Source organism: Dermacentor albipictus, chromosome 7 (genome assembly GCF_038994185.2).
Source record: "Dermacentor albipictus isolate Rhodes 1998 colony chromosome 7, USDA_Dalb.pri_finalv2, whole genome shotgun sequence".
NCBI classification, from domain to species: domain Eukaryota; kingdom Metazoa; phylum Arthropoda; class Arachnida; order Ixodida; family Ixodidae; genus Dermacentor; species Dermacentor albipictus.
Window position 1 is genome coordinate 118,349,941 of NC_091827.1, and position 11,588 is coordinate 118,361,528.

An 11,588-nucleotide genomic window follows, 5' to 3' on the forward strand; every position below is an offset into this window, starting at 1 on the left:
CTGCTTATTATATCGTCAATATTGTGGTAATGGTCAGCAATAATATAAATGTATTGATTAATAGGATGCATACATGCATCGAGGTTGATTAGATATTTCCAATATGATATAGCTGGAGAAAATCAATTTACCCTGTTTGTCCCTTTTGTGGGCTTTTTATTTGTGCTGCACAAACTTCGTTTTGAAGAATGACGTACCAACCAACTCATAGTCAAATTTTCGGAGCATCGTAAGCTGCCGAAAGGGAATAAGTCGACAGATGAATCAGAGCAAGTGATAAAGCAAAAGCATGAGAAATTCATTCATGCATGTGGACAGCGCCAAGCTTTAGTCGGCGTTCGCACAGGCCAGGTTCTCGAAAAACTAAATGAAGACTTTCACTATTAACATAGAGTCTATTTTGACGGATGTGTCCCAGGGTTAAATCTAGGCCGCTGCCTTTGTACTGTGCATAAATTATATTTGATTTATCCCACTCACAAAAGCGTCTCTACACGCCGACGACACCAATGTTTCTTTTTCTGGCACTAATCTATCAAAACTAGATAGACATGCGAAGAACTGGCTGTGCGAATTCACTGAATGGCCAGATGCAAATCATTTAGAGTTGAAAACAAAAACAAAAAACAAAGTACGGCGTTTTTACAGATCGTAGTACTATAGCTAGCAATACCTCATCATATTTTTGTAACGACGTCATAGAGCGTGTTGAGTGTGGATTCTAATAAATGTCTAGGTGTTTCTTTTTTGCGTGAACCTGTCTTGGAATACACATTAATTACATCTAATGAAGCTATCCAGAGTAATAGGAGCATTACGTGAAATAGGAAGTATAATTCGAAGGAAATTAAGTCATAGGAAATATAGGCTTTTCACTTATTCATTAAAATATCTATAATTGTCTTAAATCAAATTATGGGGCTTCGCGTGAGAAAAATACTATCTGGTTATAAGGCACGCCGTAGAAGGGACTATGGAAATTTGGGCCCCCTGGGCTCCTTTAATGTGCACCTAAATCTAAGTAAATAAAATGGGTGTTTTCGAATCTCTTCATTGAAATGCGGCCGACGCGACATTGGTGATTGTCTCCTTATATGGGGTATCACTACTCTTTCCAATATTGAAAACATTTTTATTCCACAAAAAAAGTCAATTGCGGCTTTAGAAGGCCTAAAACATAACGAAAGCATTCAGTCTTTCTGAGAGTGCCAGAGAATGTTGAGGGTAGCCCGGCTTTACAAAAGTAAGCTTGCGGCCTACTTGCATAGAGAAATAAAAAAAGACCACATATCTGTTTGTATGGCAGCACTGAACAGTGGACTTAGTGATGATACTAAAAGTTGATTTGATCTTCTAAATCATCTCAGGTATTCGAGGGCCTTTAAGTGAAACGTGGAAGCAATTCGTCAGAAAGCGGCTGAGTGAGGTATACAGCTTTAAAAAGAATGTCATTAACAATAGCTAATTCGTTAATGGCGTTATAGTTGCCGGTATTTGGTTAAATGCTGAACAAGCGTTCATGAAACTTCTATAATAACCGCACCACCCTGTATGCAAAATGGCGTGGTCATTAACGAAGCCCAACTTTTCTATTGTTCAAGCAACAACTTTTCAAGAAGTGCTAAAGTCTTTTGTTTTTTATTCGCTAAAAAGTCACGATGATTTTAATTTTCCACGAAGTTCGTAACAGCTTTTTTGGTTGCGCCTTAGTCTGGGTACACGGGTAGAATAGGCGCTTGTGTTTGCGAAAGGAACTAAACGCAGATGTATTATGTATGCGCTCTTGAAACAGCTGATTCTGCCGCACGCGAAGAACGGTACAAACAAATAATACGTCGCGTATACTTGAGAGGAGCAGTGTCACGCCAGTTGTCTTCTCATTATGTGAGTAGATTACTATACTTCTAAATTTCACTTGCACGTCAGCAATTTTTTCTCATAACCTTCAAACATTCCCGCTGTGGAGTCGAGATTCTCGAAATACAGAGTTCATAGCAGCATATTTGTCGATTTCAATTTTCAGAAAGCTAGCATGATGTTCTGGTCCATCACGCTGCTTGCCTTCACACTAGCGCACGGAACAACGGCCACGATGAAGTCAGAGGCGGAACTGTTGAAGGAAATGGATGCTCAAGGGAATCCTTTGTACAAAACACTGGCATCGAAGGCTGCTTCGAACTTTACCAAACATATAGATTTCTACCAGGTGCTGAATGAGGTGATATCAGTGAACAAAAAGGTAGGCTTAAGAAATACTGTGCTCTCGAAAAGAAATTTATCGCTACGAGAGAAAGGACAATCGTGAAAGTTGTTGGTAGCTGAAATCATGTTTTCCGTTACCCCTATGACCGACTGCTTCGGATATAAACAACCAATATTGGGGTTCATTGCCTCAGATTGGCATAATTTCTTAAAAATGAACAGTTTGACAGTTGGAGGTTTCGACATATCCGATTGTTTTCCACCTTTCCAGAAAAAAAAAACATATATGGGGTCCCTATGTAACGAATATAGGAGCAGCTGGTGAGGAATTTACAGAAGAATGCACCATTGGCCCTTAAGTCCTGAAATGCCTCAGTGGCGATAACTTTGAAATACCAGCCCCATCTTTTTGCCGGCGCGAGGACACTTGAAGCATTTATTTCGAAATAAACACCTAAACTATTCGGTAAGGTTTTTGTAATTTGTTTAATTGCGTCAAGGTACAAAAGGTATTACTGATGCGAGGGGTGTAAACATGTACAAAACTTGTATATGATTATGTACGATTGGTAGCTCTGAAGAAGAAGAAGCGCTGCACAGCGTATATATGTAGTCATGTGGGTTTATTTAGACACATGTTGTACGCATTGTGCAAGTAGAACATATAACATAGCGACATCATTTGCCAACATACCCAGTCGGTAAAATGTTCCAATTTAACTTGCCAGCGCTCCAATGTAGTGCAAATGTTTACAGCATATCTGTATTAAAATGAAAAAAGCGAGCTGTCTGGTTGCATGAAACATGTATTCGACAAATAAAAGGGCCTGTCCAGAAATAGGAAAAGTGAATATACGCCACAGAAATTCAAACATTGCTCTTGTTCCCCCGTTTGTTTGTCTCTCTGGCCCTAGTCTGAACAGTTGAATAAGGAATGAAAACTTTCTAAGTGTTATGTCTGATATGGTATAGCGGGATAAATGAAAACATGACATAGGGCCCAAAGAGGCCGTACAATAGACTTGCAAGGTAATGGATAAGCACAATTTCGGATTCACAAAATTTCTAGACAAGGACACTTAAAACGCAGAAGTAGTGGTCACAAATTTTCGGCATATTGTAAACATTTTATTTTACTGTCAATTGACGTTGTTCTCTGAATTTTATTTTTGGATTATCAAGTGATGTGTATGTTCAGTATAGAAGGTTTCAAGAGAGGCATTGTAAGAAAAAGAAAAAGTACTTTTTCTTTTGATAACGAACATTTATTCTCGCATTTTATTATGTCATCCGACAGGGTGAAAAGCACAGAATTGAGTTTACTTACTCGCCTACGCCATGCAGCGTTAATGAAACATTTGATTCCGCAAAATGCAAAGCAGTCACACCCAAGGTAAGTTTCTTCTCTCAGAGCATTGACAACTTCGTTCCCTGCATTACGCTGTGCGCCTTGTGCATACATGCATTGTTGTATGCAAACAAGAAATCTTTTTGAATATATCCTCAAATAGGCCGTGTCAGAAGATATGTTCTTTTGTTTTGCCTTTGTGCTGTTATTAGAAAAAAATTTTTTACCTAGCTAGTTGCTGCTTATCGATTTGAAGTACACTAAAAATGAAATAACCCGGCAGAAGGAAGCGTATACCACGAGATAATGCGTAAAAAATGTTTGGTGGTTCCAGAAAATGCGACTGACAAGCACAACCACAAAGTTACAGTGATGTTCCAATTTGTGAACGTGGGTGACGCGCCAGAGTATGGGTGCCACAGCGCATACGATGCTATCGGCCCTCGGTCCGCATCACAGATTATATTCAAGGCAGCGCTCTCGCGGCCGCGCCATAAGCAGCAGCCACCGGAATGAAGCACCCCCTTGTAAATATTCGCCTACTAGCTGAATTAAGTAGCGTGGTGTTAGCGCGCACGGACAAACATGAACACTTCACGCTCGGTGACCGCCGACACTCGCTGTCAAAACGCTGGCTGAGTAATCGCGGCAGCAGCAGGGAGCGAAGTGAAGTTTTGGCGCAAACTTAAGGGTGAAAACTCAGCGAAATCACAGCTCCGTACCGGCGGCCCGCCCAGACTGCGCCCACTAGGCAGATCGCTGCCAAGATTAAGCCGGTGAGACCGTGCGCGGGCGAAGTGCTTACATTGTCTTAGAGATTTCTCAGGGCAGATTATACAAAAACGTCCTGCATAAACGAGTTCAAATGGGCGAGCACACGCCGGGGGATTGGAAAAACAGCTATCTTAGCATGCGAGACATTCGGCTATGAAACGGTAACTGAAATGTTACACGGCCTGCAGACAAACCAGCAACACCAAAAAAGCAGGAACTTCCATATAAGAGCCACATTATTTACACTGTTTCACACTTCAATGTTTTTGTGTTTTTTTATTGCCGTAAAAATAATGAAACAGTGAATCTTCGAACTCGCTTACGGAGTCTGGTAAGAAGATTGATGAAAAAAGAGAAGTCTTTTCTCTTGTTCTCTTAGAGAAAACATTATTTGCTCGTTAGGTAGTAAGTGGGCACTTCAACAATTTGGGATTGTTTTACGAGAGCCCAGTCTGCAGTGACGAAAGAGCTGTGTTTTGTTATTATCACAACTGTCATGCTGGAGGAACTACTTTCCATTTGACCTGGAAATATTATACTAGAAGTGTTTCATTGCTTGAGGGGCACAATAGGTTCAATACTAGGATGTAAGCAGATAAGTAAGCCACACTTATTCGTAGGAGCCTATTTATTTGTTAACATTTTTTTGTTTATTTACTTGTATAAGTTCTCTTAATGTCACGTGACGCATTACCTAGAGGAGAAAGAGTAGAATTAGATACAAAACGTAGTGATTGCGGTTATGAACAGTGATGAAACCACCTTGCTGGCTATGGAACTAACGCGGCGGTTACACGTTGCTCCTCTCCTTGGCAAATAGGAATTAGCATTAACATTTGCACGGGAACTTAGGTCGTGCATTTTGAAGTTGTGGTCAGTGGGCACGCAATTGTAATTATGAGTAGAGAATAATGAATTTTGTAGGTACTGAGTGGTGTAACATATTTTGTGTATTGAAGTATTGATTTTATTATTACTCCCGGTCAGGCAGATTGAGACAAATTTTGAAAGCAAATAAAGTTACAGTGCGAGATTGTTTAGAAATTATTAAACGAGTGGCTTGGTATATGATAGCTTCGCTGTAGCAGGTAAGGAAGGCAGAGCGACGATTCCAAATCCAGGCGGTGCGTTAAATTGGATATCTGATAAGTGTCTCATACAGCTGGAATATTAAACAAACAGTTGCTAGCGAAATGTGTTGGAGGAGTTCCATGGGTGAACGAGAGGGTAATTTGGTTACGGAGATGGCCGGCTAGGGAGTGGCCGCATTGAATGTGCCGGCGCACAGAAGGAATATCACGAGCGGAAGCAACATAGAAACAAAGCCCTCGTGTCTACACCACTGACTTCAGGCGACACGGCTGCTGCAATAATGGCTTTTGACTAGGTCATAGTCTTACTGTTTTTCTTGGGTGATGTTTCTATTCCGGCACCCGCCCTTGCAGCCTACGGCAAACTCGCTGGTCTGCGGTGACGCTGACGTTGTTTGATGGCTTGAGCATTGCTCCGATTGTTAAGGGGTTGTCTGATACGGGAGGAAGCAGCTGCGCTGCACGTCACATGGTAGTGATGCTGGCAAACCAACCAGTGTAACAACTGTTAGTCACAATTGCTACGTTTTATTGCGCAGAAAGGCAAGTAACATTGAATAGATAACAGCAGCGGCGAACGCTATCATCGCTCATCGATATATGATCTATGGGTAAACCAGTCACGCAAGGTCAAAGTTCTCAGCTATTTATTCGTGATCCTCGTACATTCCAGCGCAATCACTGGGGCTAGCCTACGTTTTCAAAAGGAACGCAATTCTCGCATTGCGCATGCAAGCTGATTAAACGAGTCGGTGCTGCTATGCAATTTGCAAGAACACTCAGCAAATTTAGGATACACAGGGACGCGTATTTCGCCAATCGATAACATTGGAACCATGCTTACCAGGTAAAAACATTAACAAAAAAGGAAGCTAAATAGCGTAAGCGTGTCGCTATGGGATTTCAAGGAAGGAGCAGAATCATCAGAGAATAAGACAAAGATTTCAACTCCGTTCAAATTTATGTTCAACGTCAGAAGATAATGATGGTGGGGCAGTGAAGAAAATGCCTGAAAAATGTGCTTGAAATCATCCACAAGTATACCATGTGGTTTCGCATAACATTCCTTAGGCTTCTTTCATAGAATCAAGTTTTCGTACTATGCAGAGAAACAATAGATTTGGCCTTTGAGACAAAAAAGAATTCATTAAAACTTTAGTTATCACACTTTAGGCTTTACTGAAATTGTGCATGAAATATTTTTTGTGTTCCTAAATGAACAATACAGACCTTGATTGCCTGGAGTGTAGTTTGCAGCGTATTTTCCGAGAAATCTCATGTGGTAATTTTTAAAGCTCATGTGTGAAGTGAAAACAACGACGAGCCCAGGCACCCTAACCATCTACGAAGTACCTTGCAAAAATATAACTCCCCTTTTCACAACATTGAGCCGGCAGACTGAAAAGTTAGACGTGTAGTTTGCGTCATCAAAAAAGTTGTAGAAATTTTCCAGCAAACGGGCACTGATATTCGTGTAGACAGAGCTAAGCCCGCGTGGAGGCAGGTAATACGTTTAGTGAGAAAAAGATGCGTGGGTTAGTTATTTGGACACCTTTTGCACAATCTCAGAACGCGGAGGATCGGAAAGGAACAAATATAGCCAAGAACTCTGACTCAGTATACATGTCGTCATCTCAAAAAGGAGATGTTCTAGTTGTTCTGAAGAAAAATTGCTTGTGGTTGGTGAATGACATTCCTTACCACTGCCTTTGTTGTTATGCACGCTCCTTTTTGCTCTTATTATTATGCGTGCATATTGCAGTTGGAGGTCATATTTGCCCACATCTAACAGCACGGGAAGCTGCAAGCTAATAAACTATTTCACATGGTCATGCGCTATTCGGCATCAGTTATTACACCTTCGTTCGCCATTTCAATTGCTTCTGATCATATTTTAATAATACATTCGTTATAATGCCTAGTGTTGTCCACTGATTGGCCTCCATCACCAAATAATTTTCTTCCTGGTTGATCAAACGCAAAATGACTTGAGAGCTGGGCGAAATAGATCCAATTTTGCTGCGACGGCACAATTAGGTTTTCGAGGCTACCAAATTGGTCTCATTGAATCATAATCCTCAAGTGAGATGTTTAATCTACTGAATGCCTTTTTTTATAACGCGGAACAATTATCAAATGAAGTACTGTTGCAAGGTTTCCTCAGCCCTATTTGCAACTACGCTACATGGCTAAACAGACGTTAGTAACATGTCCTATTTAGGCGATAATCCTGCAAATTATCTAAATTGATAAGTGTTTAGGTGTGTCTGCTTATTTATATAGAACATAGAGCAATTTGCATAGAACAAACTCTGCTTTCAAGAGACATGCTTGTGATTGTCTAAAAGTTATGCTGTAGTTTGAGTGAACAGCTTTCCAAAGGTATTCTAGCAGTTCAGGAGAAATTCAACTGGAACCAGCGTGCCTTGTTCGTAAATCTGGACATCTAATGTAGAATTGGGCTTCCATGATATTCGCTTTTAATGGAAATGTAAACGTCTCGCTGGAAGATAATTAGTAATACAATCATAAAAGCTCGAAAATTTTAGATAAATAACTTTAAATTTTGTTGTTGTCGTATTGTCCGTCTAGCCAGAAAGCCTAGTTGCGGTCATCGCAAGGGCATTCAACAGGCATTTTATGACTTCTTCATTTTAGAAAAAAAGACCCGGCAGAGTGAATGATGTCTTCAGAAGCTCTGCAGATGCTTGAGGAAATGGTATAGATACTTCGGCAGCACGAACAAAGTGCAGGGAAGAAGCTAAACAACCTTTTATTAAGATTGCTAGGAAGTATTTTGAACGAGCGGTTAGTGGAAATTATTCACCTCACATATGAAGTAATTATGTCTTTCATAAACTAAGTGTACTAATGCGCGGTTAAGCCATGCCCATGGCCACTTAGCAAATTTTTGTACTAAACAAAAATATCTAACGCTACAAGCTAATATTACCCACTTGCCTAAGAACTACAAGCCATGTCAATGTCATACGGAATGGTGATGTATTTCTTCCATTTCCTTTTCCCAGGCTTCCGGCGAGTGCACTTCAATGTTCACAGTGAAGGAAAACAAAGCAGAAAGCGCCGTGCTCGATTGGGTTCACTGCAATGATTTCATGGCGCCAAAGCGCCGTCGCTATCCGGAAAATTAGGCGAAAGCTGAAGAGTACTAGGCAACACATTTTAACAGCCATGTGCAAAGCCCACATAACCAATGGTTTCCACCTCGAGTGGCAAACAAGGTTTCCATAGTGTGTCAAACATGACGTAATTTTTTCCCTATGGATTGAGAAATTTAGGCTAAGACTAACGAAAACAATATTTAATCTCATCAAATGGGGACACAACTAAATCACCTAGTTGCAGTAAAGAAAGCATTTAGCGCTTGACGATCAGAGACAAATGGACACAAGGTCAGGACAAGAATAAAGCACACATGAATTATGGATGTTTTAATTATGACTGAAAATAAATACGCACTGTTCGATACAACACAAACGATCTGCTGTTTTGCTTAACGAAGTGCAGCTGCTAAATTCTAGATTTATAAAATGTTTAGATGGATGTTAGGGAAATACTACTTACCCCTGCTGCTCCTTTAGACAGCTTGTAATTAGGCACTAAACTGAAACCAAACTTTTGGTGAATGGCGCTTAATGACGGAAATGTGCGCAAGAAATGTGATAGATTCGTAACAGTGTTTTTATATATATATATATATATATATATATATATATATATATATATATATATATATATATTAGGGGTGTGCGAATATTCGAAATTTCACACACGAATCGCATATTTTTCTTATTCGAAGCGTATTCGATTCGAAAAATGCCTATTCGAAAATTCCCAAATATGCATTTCCCGAACATCAGGAATAATTGAGCAAGTAATGAATTACATGCTTGCTTCGCATTCTCCTAAGAACATGCTTATTCACTGAGAACTTCACATGACCGGCTCATTATTTGTATGCTCTGTTTTAGTCTATCTGCATGATGCCTATGAGACACGATCAATTTCAGTTTCTTTTTACCAAGCTTTATTCTATGGCTCTTTCATAACCTTATATGATGTCCTTTAGGGCTCTGCAAATATATGCGATAAAATATGCATCCCACAAAGTGTTACCTGGACAATTTTCAGATGTTTTAAAATTAAAAAAGAAAACAATTTCTGTACGAGGAGAACGTTGCATCGCCATCGACGACTCCCGACTTGTGCTCCCCTTTTTTCATGTAATCGCCGACTCTTTGCTACCTTCTGTGCTGCTGCTCCATGAGACAAACGCAAAACACGCTAACTTCGCCACGGTGTTATTTGCAACTATCTCAGTGCTGATACAGCCCTCGATCAAGAATGTTCTCCAAGAATGGCATCAACTGCAGATTACGAGCCACCGAGCAAGCAAGAAAAGAAAGCCGGAAGAAGTCTCCTTTGGCGGCACTACACAAAACTCTCGCCGTCGACAGCTCGGTGCAAGTCGTGCGATCATGTTCTTAAGGTGCCAACGGGAATAACCACTACTCTTCAAAATTAAATGACGGAGCACCCTTTGTTGATAGAAAAGTACAAAAAAGAACCAACCGATACTGGATCATATACTTCAGCAGAGAGAGCAGTCATTACCTCAGAAGAAAGAAAACGCACATCACAAGGATGTGGCAGCCATTCATTTGTTCACCATTTCTGCCACACCAGTTCAGAGCGATGGTCGAAGCAGCTGTACAGATGTGCTACAGTCATCCATCTGGAACAAAATTGCCACGTGTGCTCGTCCCGCACCTGTACAACGACACAAGCGCAAGGGTATGACACGAGCTTCGAAAAGCACTTGCACACGGAACAAGCACTCTCGCTTTTACGACCGAAATCTGGACTTCGCGTGCCAACGAGTGTTTTGTAAGCCTCATGCGCCATTTTCCTGCGGTGAAATTCGACATGAAAAAGTTTACTTTGAAGATGCGACATATGCCGGAGAGTCACGCGGCTGTGAACATAGCTGCGTCATTGGAGCAGCTATGCGTCGACTGGGAGATAACAATCGACTCCGTGAAGTACATCTTGATGGACAGCGGCCGCAATATCCGAGTGCTGCCAGGAGACTGCCTTGGCTCGTACCAGCCTGCTTTGCTCACACCCTGCACCTGGTGATTAGCAATGAAATGTCATGTGCTCGGGCAATGAACAGACTCTGCAAGAAGGCGAAAGCGATTGTAGGGCACTACAAGCGTAGCCCTAGTGCACAGAAAGGACTGAACGTTCTGCAGACGTAGCTGTTCAAAGACGTGTTCTCTGTTGTGCAGGATGTCGACGCAAGATGGAACAGTTAGTACCTCATGCTCTCAAGGCTCCTTGAACTCTAAGAGCCCATCATACTTGAGCTCACCACTTCGTACACGAGCGTAGATACCTTTAAATCTGCAGAGTGAAGAGATGCACTGGAGTTTTTCGAGGCATTGAAGCCCATATTTGACGCAACTGTGTGAAGTGCTGGAAAGTACCCCTCATTGTCATGTCGAATTAAAATTATTTTTGGAATGCTGCACTGGCTCGCAGATTGCAAAGGCAACTCAACGTTTGCTAACAATCTCGCAAAATATATCAAGACTCGTTTTGCTGAGCGCGAATTTGAAGAAGTCGCCAACCTGGCCATGTTTCATGATTCGCACTTTTAAGGACGCAATTCATCAGGCGTCTGGTCAGATGATCTGGCTGAAAGACATTGTAACAAGGGAGCTCCGCGCAGCTGGCGTAGAAACCAGTGAGGACACTGCCGTGCCAGCGTAAAGTTTGTGTTCACTGGTGCTATCCACTGTATGGAAAGCTTTTGACGGTCTAGTGGTGAACAAGGAGAACGCACATTTGGTATCTGCCTCTGAGAGGGAAGTTACAGACTATACGGAAAAGCTCCTTCTCGAAATGGGCAAGGGTCCTTGTTAGTAATGGCAGTCCATTGGCCGCTTCCCGTACCCGCTTTTAAGTACACTTGCCTAGAAGTACTTTGCCATCCCTGCCACCTCAGTTCCAAGTGAATTTTCGACCGTTAGAAATGTTGTCACAGTGCATACAGAGCGTTTATTTCTGTGCATGTTGAGCAGTTAATTTTCCTTCTTGATAATCATTAACAGGTGCATTACCTTAGTGAGACCATTACCTGTCATTAA

At 41.4% G+C, this 11,588-nt stretch overlaps 1 long non-coding RNA gene across 1 annotated transcript; it reads left to right on the forward strand.

Annotated features, from left to right (window-relative positions):
* The first annotated feature begins 1,724 nt into the window (after window positions 1-1,724).
* LOC135909566 (uncharacterized) lies at window positions 1,725-8,913 on the forward strand. The gene is made up of 4 exons (XR_010566740.2): window positions 1,725-1,884; window positions 2,024-2,239; window positions 3,500-3,595; window positions 8,445-8,913. It is a non-coding gene; the product is annotated as an uncharacterized lncRNA (long non-coding RNA).
* Window positions 8,914-11,588: the final 2,675 nt, after the last annotated feature.